Source organism: Podarcis melisellensis (assembly GCF_964234715.1).
Source record: "Podarcis melisellensis genome assembly, chromosome: 14".
NCBI lineage: Eukaryota > Metazoa > Chordata > Lepidosauria > Squamata > Lacertidae > Podarcis > Podarcis melisellensis.
This window is the reverse complement of record NC_138546.1, coordinates 5,687,792-5,705,083: the sequence shown is the minus strand read 5'-3', so window position 1 is coordinate 5,705,083 and position 17,292 is coordinate 5,687,792. Positions and strand designations below refer to the sequence as shown.

General features: G+C 50.8%; 1 protein-coding gene across 1 annotated transcript in view; it reads right to left on the bottom strand.

Moving 5' to 3' along the window:
- The window catches only part of RAI1 (retinoic acid induced 1), a 214,109-nt gene extending 201,910 nt beyond the window's left edge, over nucleotides 1-12,199 (bottom strand). Inside the window, exon 1 of the mRNA XM_081889058.1 lies at nucleotides 12,039-12,199. The gene's annotated coding sequence lies outside the window, so the exon portion shown is untranslated. The remainder of the gene's footprint in view (nucleotides 1-12,038) is intronic.
- Nucleotides 12,200-17,292: the final 5,093 nt, after the last annotated feature.

Sequence of the window (17,292 nt, the reverse complement as noted above, 5' to 3'; positions counted from 1 at the left end):
CGTCTCAAAGGGAGAATAAAACCCGGCTTGGCCTTTTTACTTTTACTTTTAAAAAGCCTCCCCTTCGCCCCAGTCCATCTGATTTTCTGCAATCTGCTGTGTTTTGCTGTGCAGAGATGTGCGGGGTTTTTTTTTTTTTTTTTAAAAAAAGAAGGGCACAGGTGTCATAAAGGCTCTGGGAACGGTTTCTGCTCTGAGCAAGAGCTGACAGAGCCCCAGCCTTGGAGAGCAACACCTGAATGGATGCAGTCAAGGTCACAGACGCCGGCCTATTTGGCAAAGTGGCGCAAACCAAAGAGGCCTCTGTGCCCGACCAAAGCAATGTCTCCCGGCAGAAAACAACCCAGCCCGCCTGACTGAAAGCCGTTTCATGACGGTGGTGGCTGCTAACGTAGGTCGGCCCGGGCTGCGTAGACTACAACTCCCAGCAGGGCATGTGCCATCTCGATTTGAGCAGCTTCAGCAGCTGCCGAAATCAAGATGGCACGTGGCCTGCTGGGACTTGCAGCCTCCGAGAGTCGGGGCCTACCCACATCGAGACGGGTCCGCTTCCGTGCAAACAAAATGGCTGACTGGCAGGGTGCGACGGGGGCCTTAAACCTAGCCGGTCGGCTTGTTTCGAGACCGACAAAAGCAATTAAAAAATGAGATTCGCCGGTATTGTTTCAGCTGGCATTGATTTTCACCAGGAGATATCTGGAGAACGGTTTGTCTCTTTCGTTTAAGGATGCCGAGGGAGTCGTACCGCCTAACATCTGAAAGCTGAAAAACAGACACACTCGCTTGGCTTGAGCGTTTTTTCAACTGTGTTCCGGGGATTCCTTGAAATCTGCTCCTCCAGAGCAAGGTCAACAACAGCAGACTCGCTTCCGTCGCAGGTAGCCAGTCCACTGCTATTGATCCGCCCCTGAAATGGAGGAGGTGCATGCCAGGGTGCACTCTCGAGGCCAGACAGCACGTGACATTAATTGCATGGAAGCAATTAGCATAGACATTAAAAGAAAAATAGCCACCAGAGAGACTTGTTAGGACGGAGGGGTGGGGTTGATTCTTTGCCCCTGGGATATGGCTCTATTAAAACATCCACTGAGCCACCCACACAATAGCTCCCTCCAGACCTATGTCACGTTCGAATCTTCTGCAAGCCACCTTGGAGATCACTGGATCGAAAGACGGAGTATAGATCTCCCAAGCAAATAAATGCAGCTTAAAAAGCATGAAGTGGGAGGCATGAAAGGGAGACGTCTCCTCAGCAGAGATGTCGACGTGGTTTTGAGTCGATTTATTATATTTCTTTGCCGCTTTCCCTTCAAATGAATCGCAAAGCGGCTTTCAAACAATAGAGCCATCACAAATATAGAAGCGTACGTAGGATGATGAACAAGCCATCAGTAAAGTGATCACAAACATCGGAAGGGGTTTGCCAAAGGTATAGAGTCTGAAAATCGCTGCATTAGGAAAACAAGGAATTTCACCATTAGACGTGGATCTCAATTAGCAAAATGCAGAATTCAGGTCGAGTATCGTGGTCCCTGCCTTGCTGAATCTGGCAGTTGTAACACAGTAAGCTTAAAAAAAGAGAAAAATCTGTTGAAAACAACCACAGCAGGCTAGGAAATTTTCATTGTTGTCATGTTGAAAGGCATTGGATATTCTACATTATTGTTTATTATTATTATTTAGCAACGTTTTCACAGTCTTATTCCTATCCATCTACATGTCCCCAGTGTTTTCTTTAGCCAGTTCTTGCCATCTCAAGTCCTACAATACAGGGTGCAAACGAGAACAAAAGATACGCATAGCTGAGAACAGCAAAAGGGCAGTGCAACTCCTATACTGCAAAACCCATCATGCATCGCGACAGCCAGCTAGAAAGCATAACAAGGACGACTGCGCTTAGTAAGGCTACAAACCCTATGATGCACCGACCTGCAAGTGAAAGAACATGCAGAGAAACATCTAGGGCCTTGAGTTAACGCAAATAGCTGAAAACAAGGTAAAGCCAGACACCCTGTGGGAACCAGCCGAACGGAAACCTGCACAAGTCATCAACTTAGAAAACACGGGAGAAACAGACACACAGACATAACCAGCAGGTATTGAAATTGGGCAAGAGATTTTCTGCAGCCATCAACTGGATTTCTACCTCCACCACCACCTGCCCTCCCCAGCAGGAGTTTGCCAAGCAGACCTCCGTGATTCTCAAAGCAATTAAACCAGCTATGTAATCAACAAAGACCACCAAGCGAAGACCCCTAGGCAGGTACCTTGGCTTTGTTGCAACTGCCTCTGGTACACATGGATGGACCCTCTGTAAAATTCAGGCTGAAGACATCAATGTGAGCTCAATAGGATAGGGGGAAGTATGGATGTAAGAAAACAAAGGAATGCTTAGAAATGCAAAATGGCAACTCTAGAATGGGAGCTCTTGAGGTCTGGCAACACGTGCATCTAATCAGATAGGATCTAAGTGCTTGCCATCTTGAGAGAAGACACTCATGTCTGCAAGGAACCTTAGTAGGGCATTAATACAGGTCCAGTGCCGAGGGCCTTCTGGCGGTTCCCTCGCTGTGAGATGCCACGTTACAGGGAACAAGGTCGAGGGCCTTCTCGGTAGTGGCACCCGCCCTGTGGAACGCCCTCCCACCAGATGTCAAAGAGAAAAACAACTACCAGACTTTTAGAAGACATCTGAAGGCAGCGCTGTTTAGGGAAGCTTTTAATGTTTAATAGGTTATTGTATTTTAATATTCTGTTGGAAGCCGTCCAGAGTGGCTGGGGAAACTCAGCCAGATGGGCGGGGTATAAATTATTATTATTATTATTATTATTATTATTATTATTATTATTAAAGGAGGCCAAACATCTGCAGGCACGCTTCCCACCAAGCGCGGAAAGGAATAGCCAACATGGTACCCTTGCGATGTTGCTGGATTCCAGCTCCTAACATGGCCAAGGGTTCAGGAGTTGGGAGGAAGTATCAGCAGTGATTGGGAGATGGAGGAGGACACCAGGCTGTGGAAGGCTGATCAGTGGAGGCTGGTCTACTGGGGCAAAGACAGCCCTGCTCCGCCAATTTCAGTCTGGCCTTCAGCCACCTTCCTGCTTTCTGAATTGCACCCAGTCTAGGGGGTAGCCCTGACAGCCAGCTCCCCCTTCTTTCCTTCTTCTGGCATTGCCCCTTGCAGAACTCAGCAGTGAGCAGGAAGGGGGCCAAGCTAGAATCAGTGGGCTCCAGAGCTCTGAATGGCATGGGCTCCACCAGTCCTAGGATCAGAGTTGGAAGGGAAGGACAAGGGGTCATCTGGTCCAACCCACTGCAATGCAGGAATCTTTTGCCCAACGTGGGGCTCAAACCCACAAGCCTGAGATTAAGAGTCGTCACCACTAAGGCTGGTGTGTGTCTCCAGGAGGATGGAGGATCCAAAACACTTTTACATCACCTGGTAGGATTTTTATTTCCTAGGCTAGTTTGGGCTTAAGTTGATCAGTATTCACCATCCACGCCAGCTCGGGTAAGACGAATGTCTCGATTTATATTGGTGCATCATTTCTGTCTCTTATACAGTGGTACCTTGGGTTACATATGCTTCAGGTTACAGACTCCGCTAACCCAGAAATAATACCTCGGGTTAAGAACTTTGCTTCAGGATAAGAACAGAATTGTGTGGCGGCAGCGCAGCAACAGCAGGAGGCCCCATTAGCTAAAGTGATGCTTCAGGTTAAGAACAGTTTCAGGTTAAGAACAGACCTCCAGAATGAATTAAGTTCTTATCCCAAGGTACCAGTGTACCTTGCTTTTTGAACAGCTTAGTTCTCAAACGTTTTGGCTCCCGAACGCCGCAAACCCAGAAGTGACTGTTCCGGTTGGCGAACGTGCTTTGGAACCCGAATGTCTGACAGGGCTTCCGATTGGCTGCAGGAGCTTCCCGCAGCCAATCAGAAGCCGCACATTGGCTTCCGGACATTTTGGAAGGTGAACGGACGTCCAGAATGGATTCCGTTTGACTTTCAAGGGACGACTGTGTATTGTTTGTTTGATTTGCATATGGCCTGATGAAATACCCTGCTGCTGCACTTTTCGGTGATTAGTTTTTATTTTATTTTATTTTGAAGCAACCGTATATTGAACCAGATCTTTCTTTCGCCAAGCCCAGAATTCCCTGCTCTTAATTGGCAATGGCTTTCAGGGACTTGTGAGCAGCCTTTCCTAGCCCTGGATCCTTTTAATTACAGGTGCTCAGGACTGAATCTGGGACCCTCTGTATGGTAAGCATGTATGATGACAACCGAGCGATGGTCCGTTGTCTTACTGCTTTTCAATGGCAGCATCATGTGCATTGCCTAGACAGTGCTAAAAGCCTGGCCGCTCTCCGCCTCGCCACCTTTTGCGACGCAGCCTGGCACTTCTAGGTCTCTTCCGGAGCAAGATCAGGCTGCTCTGCCGTGCCCTGCTGAGAGAACCCGATGCCTTGCTGCTTGCATGCTGGGTGCGCAGCGCCTGCAGAGAGAGGGAGAATGTCTGGTGAGCTCCTGTCTCTCTGCTGGTGCAGCCTGCGCACGTAGGTAAGACAGCCTGTGCAAGGGAGGACGAGGGCAGCGAGCGGCAAACAGAAGGGACCTGGAATGAACAGCGCTATCGGAGGCCATGTGGCCTGCATGGCTGCAGACATCTTGCTTTACGTATTTATTTCAAAAGAAGGAATATACTGCATACTCTAGTTATCTCTCTCCTGGACTACTGCAATGTGCTCTACGTGGGGCTACCTTTGAAGGTGACCCGGAAACTACAACTAATCCAGAACGCGGCAGCTAGACTGGTGACTGGGAGCGGCCGCCAAGACCATATAACAACCGGTCCTGAAAGACCTACATTGGCTCCCAGTATGTTTCTGAGCACACTTCAAAGTGTTGGTGCTGACCTTTAAAGCCCTAAACGGCCCAGTATACTTGAAGGAGCGTCTCCACTCACATTGTTCAGCCTGGACACTGAGGTCCAGTGCCCAGGGCCTTCTGGCGGTTCCCTCCCTGCGAGAAGCCAAGTTACAGGGAACCAGGCAGAGGGCCTTCTCAGTAGTGGCATCCACCCTGTGGAATGCCCTCCCCTCAGATGTCAAAGAGAACAACAACTACCAGACTTTTAGAAGACATCTGAAGGCAGCCGTGTTTAGGGAAGCTTTTAATGTTTAATAGACTATCGTATTTTAATATTCTGTTGGAAAACGCCCAGAGTGGCTCGAGAAACCCAGCCGGATGGGTGGGGTATAAATAATAAATTATTATCATTATTGTTATCATCATCATCATCATTGCAAATAAAAAACAAAAACAAAGCCTCAAAGAGGTTTACTGTAAAAAATTAAGCAGTAAGGTTTCCGGAAAAAACAGCTCATAGAATCGTAGAATTGGAAGGGACCCCCAAATGTCATCTATTCCAACCCACTGCAATGCAGGAGTCTCAACTCAAGCATCCATGACAGATGGCCACCCAACCTCTGCTTGGAAACCTCCAAGGAAGGAGAGTCCACAACCTCCCAAGGGAGGCCATTCTACGGTCAAACAGCTCTTACTGTCAGAAAGTTTTTAAGCAACTTTTGAAAAGCATTCAGAATCAGTGATTCAGTTCATTTCGCTCTATAGGCCGAGGGAGCTGATGTTTGTCTGCAGACAGTTTTCCCGGGTCATGTGCCCAGCAGGACTAAGCCGCTTCTGGAGAACCAGAGCAGCACACGGAAATGCCATTTACCTTCCCGCCAGAGTGGTACCTATTTATCTACTTGCACTTTGAGGTGCTTTCAAACTGCTAGGTTGGCGGGAGCAGGGACCGAGCAACGGGAGCTCACCCTGTCGCGGGGATTCGAACCGCCGACCTTCTGATCAACAAGCCCTAGGCTCTGTGGCTTAGACCACAGCACCACCCATGTCTGGGTAGGTTTGTCCAAAGAAAAATGTTTTCAGCAGGCAATGAAGATGCTTGCCTGATATCAAGAGCCAGGGAGTTCCACAGTGTAGGCGGAGCATTAGGGGGCTGGAAGAAAGAAGCTGCCTTATACCAGGTTAAACTATTTGTTAAACTATTTGTTCATCATGCCCTGTAAGGTAAAGGTAAAGGACCCCTGGATGGTTAAGTCCAGTCCACAGACAGCTTTCCGGGTCATGTGGCCAGCATGACTAAACCGCTTCTGGCAGAATGGGACACTGTGACAGAAACCAGAGTGCACGAAAACACTGTTTACCTTCCTGCCACAGTGGTACCTATTTATCTACTTGCTTTCAAACTGCTAGGTTGGCAGGAGCTGGGACAGAGCAATGGGAACTCACCACAGTCATGGGGATTCAAACCGCCAACCTTCTGATCAGCAAGCCCAAGAAGCATGGTGGTTTAGACCACAGCACCATTGGCGTCTAGCCCTGTGCCACCTACTCTGACTGGCAGCAGCTTCCCAGCGTCTCAGGCAGAGTAGGGTCTTTCCCGCCCCCTGCTGTTTGACCCCTTGGAAACATAGGCTCAGCACTGACCTACAGCCCCTCGTTAAGGAAGGCGACTAGGCGAAAACCTGCTTGGGGGAAGTTGATTAAGTGGGTGTTTCTAGGGGTATGTCCATGGGCCCCAGAATTTTTTGTGTGTGTGTACGCCCCCCAAAAAATGTTTCTTGGTGTGCAATGAATTCAGAGGAAACCGAATAGAGAGGATGATCTTGGTTTCTGGGTAGGATATTAAGTTGGGGAAATAAATTAATTTAAGAGGACTTTATCTAGAGATGATTTGGGCTTAATGAATGGGACTAATTGAAAAGGAATTGAATTGATTTGGAGCAGGATCTGTTGGGAAATTAATTGGGGACAAATGAATTGAGTAGGAACTGATTTGGGATGATTTGGGGGTGGGGGGCAGATTAATTGTGCTTATCTGGGGCGATGCGGATAGGAAATTAGCAGGCTCGCCTTGTGCCGCCATTCAATTTCTAAACCTGCGTCTGTACATAGAAAATGGCAGCGGCAGATGGGATGCAAATTTTCGTCCCCTTGGCCCATGCCCGGCATCTTTCGATGCCCCTGGTGATTTGGAACGGAGAAGTGGCAGATGGGGAAGGGTTAAGCACAGGCACTCCTACACAACTGCTTCTCGCTTCAAATTCCACCTCCCCACGTGGCTTTGCACTTTAAGAATAAACACTGGAGTCCAGCTGCTCACGTTTGTTGCGACACATTAAGTATCCCCTGGCTCAGCAATTCCAAGTTCAGGACTACATTCCCAACATTTCCCAAGAGAAAACAGGGATACCCTTGTAGCGTCACTGCTCTCATGCCCATGGCCTCTCTGCTGCGCTTTCCCAAAGGCTCTCCTCCAACCACGGCAGGCTGCATTCATGGACTCTGATCTGCAGTAACACTGTCCTGCGCCGATTTTCAAAGCGGCTCCTCTTTCTTTGGGTCAAAAGGTACGCCAAGAAGTGAACGTTCTTGTCCCGTGCTTCGTTATCAGCAGATCAAAATCCCCGGCTGCGGGGTAAGAAATGACAGGCTGCGTGCAGCACATTGCTCCTTGGGGCTCGTGCGCATGAATTTATGCGCACGACCACTAGAGGGGAGCTGAAGCCTCTCCACACTCGCGGGTGCTGCTGCCGGCGCAGGGATGGCAAACCTGGGGCACCCCAGACTCCAGCTCCCATCTGCCCCAGCCAGCAATGACAACGGTCAGGAATAGGACTTAGAATCATAGAATTGCAGAGTTGGAAGAGATTCTGAGGGTCATCTAGTCCAACCCCCTGCAATGCTGGAATATGCCGCAATCCCATTCAGGGATCGAACCTGCAACCCTGCCATTATCAACACCACGCTCTGACCAACTGAGCTATCCAGGGAGCTTTCGCCTAGCAAAAACTTTGAGAACCTAAAGAAGAAAAGTCACTTGATCCAGGGACTGCCTGAATTTATATTGGACTATTCCTACCTCCTTTTCTTCATGGCGCCTGCTCTTGCCCAGGCTGCACAGAAAAGGCATTTTGGTTCTTGAAATTTGTTCCGAGCGTGCAGATAAAATATAACTGATAGAATCCTACAGTAGGGTTACCAGACGTCCCCGGTTTCCGGGGACAGTCCCCGGATTTGTAAATCTGTCCCCGGACAAATTCCGTCCCCGGAATGTCCCCGGATTTGCAAATCTGTTCCCGGGAAACACGGCAGTGGCAGCCTCAGCAGCCCGGAACCAGTCTGGTAGCGCAGTGGGCTCTGGCTGGCTTCAGGAGCTGCTCGCTGCTGTGGTGCCCGCCATTTTTCCTCGCCGGAAATCCCCATATGATGTGTCTTGTGCGCGACAGATCATATGGGGACTTCCGGCAAGGAAAAATAGCAGGCAACATGGCAGTGAGCAGCTCCTGAAGCCAGCCAGAGCCGACTGCGCTACTAGGCTGGCTCTGGGCTGCTGACTGCCGCTGCCGCCGCCACTGTCGAAAGGAGACCGGGGACATTCAGCGGTACAGATCTCCTGCCCCCTTTGTTTTGACCAATCAGGGGAGGCTCAGGAGTTATGGGCGGGCGGCCATTGCCCAGTTTTTTAAAAACTGCACATTTATGTTTCACAGGGTGCGAAAGAAGGGCTTGGAACCTTGCCTGGTAGAGAAACTGTGCGCCTAGTCACAGACGGGCAGCGCGCTGTTGCCCAGTTTTTAAAAAACTGCACATTTATGTTTCACAGGGTGCAAAAAAGGGCTTTGCACCTTTATACAATATGCATGTGTGCTTGGGCCCAAGGTCTTTTGCCTCACCGTCCCCACTGCGGACTCCCTCTTGCTACTCAGCTTCAAAAAAAAATTTTTTTTTAATCCCCAGATTCATTGAAAAAAATCTGGTAACCATATTCTACAGGATGGTGTGTTAGTGCGTGGAAAACAGTCCAGATCCAAGGACCCCCAGCCATGCATGTCCAGATGGTGGAGGTGTCAGGAGTCATCCAGGAATCTTCACCTGGTCACAAGTGGACAAAATGCAGGTGAAAAATGCACCTGGCACCTGGCTAATTTTGAACACTGCACCCCAGCAGGCCTGGCCAATGTTCAGGGACGGTGGGAATTTCAGCCTAACCACTTGCACAGGACAACAAGTTTCCTACCCCTGGGTCTAGCAAGATGGCTTTAAATAAGAACCAGCCAGTTACATGGAGAAGTCTATGTCGTGCCTATTTGTCTGGCTAATTAAGGAACCTCCAAATCCAGAAGCAATATACCTGAGAGTAACAGATACAGGGGAACAGGCTGACTTGTAGGGCTCACCTGCAAGTTCCCAGAAGTATCTGGCTGGCTGGTGTTGCACTGGCAGAGGAAAGCAGGTTCGGGTGGACCTTGACCCAAAGCAGCCCTGAGGGTGTGGACAGTGTTTACCTGTGTTCACTGAATGGGAGATGTATTTCCTACGCAGGAAGCATGGCCAGGTCAAATGCAACTTTTAAAACCAGCACGTAGATTTGTCGCAATGCCCTTATGCGCAGGAATTGCATACACACAGCCAATATCTTTGCAGTTCATGCACACCCACACTGAAGGGTACGCATGTACAGTTATGACACATGGGCTTTTCACGAAGGGAAGATGCACAGCGGCCCACAGGGCTGAAGCAACTACACTTTGCACATGCTCAGAAGACACAGGGTGGTTTATCACCAGAGCAACAAAAGGCAGTTGTATGCTAAGCTATGTGAGTTGGGGCATCCCCTCTTCAAAAATCTCTTTTTCCAGTTATATTTTGTTAAATTTTCAAAGTTTCACGTATACACTCCAATGCATAATATTTCTTCTTTTGTTTTGCCAACTTCCCACCCCGTTTTCCAGTGTTTTTATTTCTCTCCCTTTGTTGCACCTATCTTCTATCTCTTATACCGTGACAAAAATACAATAATCTCTCATTCCTTCTGTTGCTCCGAATTCAAATCCTGCTCACGAGCTCATCGTACTATCCCCTCTTCAAAAATCCTGCCTTGTCTGAGAACTCAGGGAAGCCTTAGGCAACCTTCCCACCCTCATCTGCCATGTGAGGATAATCTGGTCTACCTTACAGGACTGTTGTGAGCAGTTACTAAAATAATGAGAAGCTATTTTGAGCTTCTTCCCTAAATACTATATGCATGTTAAATTTTATTTTTAAAAAATATGGCATTAACTTTTTTCCCCCCTAAACCATCCAGAGAGCTTTTGTTAGCTGGTGGTACAGAAATACCGAAAAATAAAATACATAAGACGCGCTATCTTTATCATCGCCATTTCCTCGCTTGCCGCGACGATGATGGATGTTTATAAATCGCTGAGGCTCACCACAATGCCATAGCACTAGGCAGCAACGTTAAAAACAGTTCCTGAAATTAAAATTAAAACAAAACCAAACGCTGCCTGCGAGCAAACTCATCCTTCTGGGAAAGGGGAATAAATAAATAAACAAAAGCTTTCAGCATCAGAAGAAACATCTGCAAAAACGAAGCAGCCTGCCTAGCGGGGCACTGTGCTCCCCAGACCACAACACCGCTGACGCCATCCGCCCCCATTCTGGGGCCCAGCAACGGATTCGGAAAACACCTTCCGGGGCCCAGGCCGAGCTGTGGGGCGCCCTTCCGATTTCTCCGCCTGCACCGTTGCAAGGAAGCCTATTTCAAAACAAGGCTCTCCAGCTGCAGGCCTAAACCCGCAAGCCCGAAATCACATCTCGCCTGTCATTCCGAGAGGCCCCTTTTCCTCCTTAGGCCCCCTGAGCGGGTTTGTGGGGGATTTTTTCCTTTCCAGCCTTCTCTTGCTCACAAAGCCCTGCCTGAGAAACTGAATACCCTTCCCACCCGACCCCCATCGCTCCCTGGACTGCAGTGGTGAGCTGGTCAGCCAAGGGCAAGGGAGCCAAGGCCTCTGGCAGCACCACACCTGCCCCCTCTGCAAGGATGGCGTTTCGGCTAGGACCCCAGCCGGTGCCAAGGGGGCGAGCCATGTCCCCCATGGCACCGGCTGGCTCCTGGGTGCCACGACTCGTCTGCCCCAAAGCCCTTGGCACCCCACACAAACACACAAAGCCAAGAAACAAGCTGCTGTCTGGTCTCCCCCTTCCTTTCCTTTCTCTCCCTCGCCACTTGGAGGTTTTCTCCCTTCTGCAAAAACAGCTTTTTCTCTTCCTGGAGGCAAAGCAAAACAAAGACGCACACTCACCAAGCCTCTGCTAGGCCCAGCCCCAGATGATATTTTCGTTTTTCTGCATTCCTTTTCTACCCTCTCTCCAGCGGCTGATCTCTGGGGAAGGGCCCTCTCTCAGCTTGGGACCCCCAGAGGACAGGCCTGGCAAGCGAAAGGTCCCGGGTTCAAGCCTTGGCGAAAGGGCATGGCAATGGGGAAGCCCCTGCCAGTGTCAACAAAGCTAAGGGAGTCAGTGTGGGGCAGATTCCTGGGCTCTTAGGTGCACGACTTGAGGAGGGCAGCCCGGACTCTGAGAGTCCTACTCAAGCGTAATTCAAACAGGGCACGTACCACCAAGAATAATCGCACCATATGTTACAACACCGCCACCCCCGAGACCACCTAGGTTGCAGCCCACCACCGTAGCGCAAAAGAGGTGTGGTTATTTGATTTCCGTCCTTACCCACGCCAATTGGCCCTACCCTGGATCCTGAACGGATCTTTCACTTGGGTACTTTGGGGGTTGGGGGAATGCGAGAGATTCATCCAAGTCACCCATCCTGCCCGCATCCCTCTCTCCATCCCGCTCCGTGTACGCGTTCCCACGACCGCCTCGTTCCCTTCCGCATCCATCCTTCCAGCGCCGCCGCCCCCCAACCTCCCCGATCCCCGCGCTCCCTAACGCGCAAACGCCGCTCCCCGCGCAAGCGAGAATGCGAAAAATGCGCGCGCGCGTGGATGGATGGCTCTGCGGGTCTGTGCGCGCGGGTCTGCGCCTCCTGATCGCGGAAGGCTGGTCCCCCCCCCCTCCCTCGCACCGCGCGATCCTCCCAACGCGCGCAGCAAACGGGTCCAGGAGGACCAGACGTGGGTCGCGGGCACCGCGGCTCTTACCTCGCGTCGCCTTCCCCGCCGCCCTCAGTGCGCGCAGGGAGCTGCCTGCTGTTGCCGCCGCCGCCACCGATCGCCAGGGAAATCCGTGCCGGAGCCAGCCATCCTCCGAGGCGGATCCCGTCCGCTGCGCGCTGCCCGCGATCCTGAGGCTCGGGAGCGCAAGAGAAATCGGGGAGCAACGGGGAAGGCTGCAAGGTTGGGGATGGGGCGCGAGGGGGTTTTGCGTGGGGGGGGGGGGTCCGTGTGAACGGGGAAGGCGAGCCCGGTGCAGCCCCGTCAGCTCGCCAGCTTAAGCGCAGCAGCGGCGGCGCCCCCGGGCCGGGCCCTGATCCTCGGCGGCTCTGCCTGCTGCTGCTGCTTCAGCAGAGCCCGTCCTTGCCATAGCGCGGCGGGGAAGTGAAATCCCACACTGCACAGGAAGAGACCGAGGGAGAAAGAGGGAGGGAGGGAGGGAGGGAGCTGGCGGGGGAGAGAGAGAAGAAAGTTCAGAGGCAGAACTGGATGCTGTCGGAAACGCACGCTCCGATTTCCCCCCGGGGTGGGGGGGTGGCTGGTGGGGGTGGCGGGGAGAGCCAGGTGGCCTTGCCAAGGGCAACAGTGCCACCTGCTGGGGGGCTCGCGGCGCTTCTCTACTCCCCGCCCCCTAAGTGTGGGGGCAGGGAAAGGCTGCTCAGACTCCCCTCCGAGGAAAGCTTGCGGCGTTTTCTAGTTCAGGGCAGGTTTCCAAGCCTGATGAGGAGCGGTTGAAGGAGCCGGGGATGTTTAGTTAGCCTGGGAAAGAGGAGATATGAGAGCCACATGGGTCTAGCCAGGATTTTTGTTGGGGGGGGGCAGAACCTCAGTTAGTTAAGTATTTTTATTTATCTCCTTTTTATTTTCCCCCTTTGGCTACACCCATGGAGAGCCACCTTCAGATATCTCAAGGTCTGTCACAAGGAAGAGGGAGCAAGCTTGTTTTCTCCTGCTTCAGAAGGTAGGACTCGAACCCATGGCTTCCACTTACAAGAAAGGAGATTCTGACGCCACATCAGGAAGAACTTTATGGCAGTAAGAGCTGTTTGCTGTGGCGTAGCGTGGGGGGTGCAGGGGGGCCGGTCGCACCGGGCAGAACATCTGGGGCTTAGGGTTAGGGGGCGCAAATCCACGGGTTAGGGGGTGCAAATTACTTCCCTTGCCCCGGGTGCTGACAACCCATGCTACGCCACTGGCTGTTTGACAGTGGAACAGAATTCTACAAGAGGTCGTGGACTCTCATTCCTTGGAGGTTTTTAAGCAGAGGTTGGATGGCTGTCTGCCATGGAGGCTTTAGTCGAGATTCCTGCATTGCAGTGGGCTGGACTAGATGACCCTCGGAGTCCCTTCCAGCCCTACAGTTTTATGATTCTCTCCTCAAATATTTCAGACCCAGCACCCGCTTTTAACCCAAACATGCATTTGGGGACACCCGAATCTTTCGCAGTATATTCTGCAGGAAGGGCATGGTTCTGCAGTGACCCACCTTGAATCAGGTTGGAGACCAATAGATTCCTCCCCTCTCCTTTTTCCTATCCAATATCTCACCTCTTGTAAACCGCTTTGTGTCTCCTTTGGCCAACTCTTTCCCCTCTTCTTAGACGAGAGCAAGGATTCTAACTGCTTCCAGTCCTCTTGGATTCGCTGGTGAAGCTGCTTAGTCTCTGGGAGGTGAAAACCGTGACATATACTCTGAGACAGCGGAGAGCAAAAGTTAGAGCAGGGTGGATCTCCTGGGAGATCTCTGGCTAATTTGCAGGGGGGCCCCAGGGATTGTTGATACCCAATTCTTCCACAGTAGTAACAACTTTTTGCTGAAGGACAGTGGAGCATCAGGGAACCAGGAATGGTTTTTATGAGAAAGGACTGCGAGTTCATTTCTGGTACTGAAAACAGAACTTCCTGAGCCACTGATTTGTGCATAAAAGGAGATTGCTGGGTCATGCCAGTGGGGCATCAAATCCAGCATCCTATTGCCACAGAAGCCAGTCTTTGGGAAACTTGCAAGCTGGACCTGAGTGCAAGACCCCTCTCCCCTCCTTTGGTTTCCAGCAACTGGGACACTGGTGGCTCTGTGGTCTAAACCACTGAGCCTCTTGGGCTTGCCGATCAGAAGGTCGAATCCCCACGATGGGATGAGTTCCTGTTGCTCGGTCCCTGCTCCTGCCAACCTAGCAGTTCGAAAGCACGCCAGTGCAAGTAGATAAATAGGTACCACTGCGGCGGGAAGGTAAACAGCGTTTCCGTGTGCTCTGGCTTACGTTTATGTCATGGTGTCCTGTTGTGCCAGAAGCAGTTTAGTCATCCTGGCCACATGACCCGGAAAGCTGTCTTTGGACAGACGCTGGCTCCCTTGGCCTGAAAGCGAGACGAGCACTGCAACCCCTTAGTCGCCTTTGACTAGACTCAACTGTCTAGGGCAGGCACCCCCAAACTCAGCCCTCCAGATATTTGGGGACTACAACTCCCATCATCCCTAGCTAACAGGACCAGTGGTCAGGGATGATGGGAATTATAGTCCCAAAACATCTGGAGGGCCGAGTTTGGGGATGCCTGGTCTAGGGGCCCTTTACCTTTTACCTTTACCTGTTCAGAAGCACATAGACTCTGACTGTGGATCGTTGACTCCAGCTGTTGGACCCAGGGATTCTGGTGCAGAGAGACAACAAAGATCTTGGAAGCTTGAAGTCTTCCCACCCACCCGGTTCGAAGAGATGCCAGGAAGCTGAGCTCTTACAAATCCCAAGTCTAGTGAGGGCATCTTCATAACATCATCTCTCTAAGGCCAAAATTGGGGTGCATTTGGGGTCAGGAGATCAGGACTACGTCAGATAAGAAGAGCCCATACGAAGCAGGATTTATGGGACCGCCTCTCCTGGTATGCCCCGCAGAGGACCTTAAGGTCCATGAATAATCATAGTTTAGATGTCCCAGGCCCTACGGTAGTCAGATTATCCTCCACCAGGGCCAGAGCCTTCTCAGTGATGGCTCCGACCTGGTGGAATGCTCTGTCCCATGAGACAGGGCCCTGCAGGATTTAACCTCCTTCTGCAGGGCCTGTAAGAGAGAGCTATTCCACCTGGTTTTCAATTTGAACTTAGCCTGATCTTTTATTCCCCTTCCTTCCCTCCCTCTCCCCTTTTTGTGAAGATTACCCACTCTGGGATCCCACAGCTAATTCTCCCCTGGTCTCCTCACTGGCCCAAATAGGACTAATTTAGCCAGCTAGCCCTGGTGATCATCTAATGTTTATTGGATGGATTTCCCTCCTAAATTGATTTTTGAATTCTGAATTTATTGTTATTCATGTTTTATACTATATTTCATGCTGTTTTTTTGTTGCATCAATTAAGTGTTTTAAATTTGTTGTTAGTCGCCCTGAGCCCGGTTTTCTGAACCAGGAAGGGCGGGGTATAAATAAAAAAATTTTATTATTATTATTACCTTAGTCACACTGTTGCTCCATCTCTGGCACTGAGTGGCAGCAGCTCTCCAGGGTTTCAGGCTGGACAACCAGGGTTTCAGCGTCCCCAACCCTACCTAGAGAAAGATGTCACAATTGACCTTGAAACCTTCCCCATGCTGAATGTCCACATTTGCCCTGCTTGGGGTAAGTTGGAGCACATGCTAAAGACCTGGGAAGTCCACGATTCTACAAAGCGTGAGCGATTAATTTCACTGCACGCAGGTGGTATAGTGAGAATAAAGGTTTATTATTATTATTACTACTACTACTACTACAACTCTGGAGATAAGGCTTCAATGCAGTTCCCACAAGGTCAGGATCAGGCCACCAGGATGGGCTCCTCGCTCTGCCCACGCATTCTCCTTAGGCACTGCTAACATTTTCCTGCCATCTCTAGCTGTCAGCTTCGTCAGTCGAGTCGAGACATCAGCAGGTACCTCCCTGCCATCGGCCGCCATCTGCTTTCCTGTCTGGCTTCAAAAAAGGAAAGATGAATGAGAACCCCGAGCGAGCACAGCTGTTAGAAGCAAGTCAGATACGAGGCGCCTCCCGCTGAGGCCCGCAGACGGATACTGCGTGTGTCTACTCAGAAGTAAAGCCGACTGTGTTCAAAGAAGCACCCTCGGGATTGCAGCCTTCGCATTTTGCGAAGCTGAGAACATCAGGAGATGCTACTACCCAAAGATGGAAAGAACCAACAGTCCCAGCTAGGGAAGAATGGCAAGCCCAACTGCTGGACTGTGCTGAAATGGCAAAACTTACTCTGAGACTCAGGAATCAAGAAGATAATGACTTTTTAAAAGAATGGGGGAAATTCATAACTTACTTAGGAGACCATTGTAAACAAATAAAAACATTAGCTGGACTTTAAAAATAACTTGTAAAGAAATGAAAGGCAGAGCGTTCCACCAAGTCGGGGCCAGAACTGAAAAGGCCCTGGCCCTAGCTGAGACCAATCTAACCACTTTGCGACCTGGGACCTCTAAAATGTTGTCATTAGTGGACCTTAAGGTCCTCCACGGGGCATACCAGGCGGTCCCGTAGGTACATGGGTCCTAGGCCGCATAGGGCTTTAAAGGTCAAAACCAGCACCTTAAACCTGACCCTGTACTCCACCGGGAGCCAGTGCAGTTGGTAAAGCCCTGGATGAATGCGATCTCGCGGCAAGGACCCCGTAGGGGGTCTCGCTGTGGCATTCTGCACCCGTTGGAGTGTCTGGGTCAGGAAACCGTACAACCTCCCAAGGGAGACAGTTCCACTGTCAAACATCTCAGACTCTCCATTCTTGTATCCTGAAACCATTGGTACCCCCTAGAGCAGGAGAAAACAAGCTTGTGACAGCCCTTGAGATAGTTGGACTATCGTATCCTATCTCCTCTCAGTCTCCTCTTTTCCAGGCTAAAAATACCCAGCTCCTTCAACCATTCCTCATCAGGCTTGGTTTCCAGACCCTTGATCATCTTGGTCGCCCTCCTCTGCACACGTTCCAGCTTGACAACATCCTTCTTAAATTGTGGTGCCCAGAATTGGATGCAATATTCCAGGTGTGCTCTGACCAATTGGGACAGTTGGAAGGTATGTCTCTGGCTTGCTCACAGGCCACACCTCCTTCCCAGGCTGGCTGGAGCGTGGCCTATTGTACACAGGTTAACATCCCATCCATTGCTATCGTCACATTTTGCTTCTGGCCCCAGACACCCCCTGGAAGGCAGGCCCAGAAAGCTGCACCTGCGGGGATGCAGCCCGCTGGCTGAGAAAGGTTCCTCACCCCTGTTT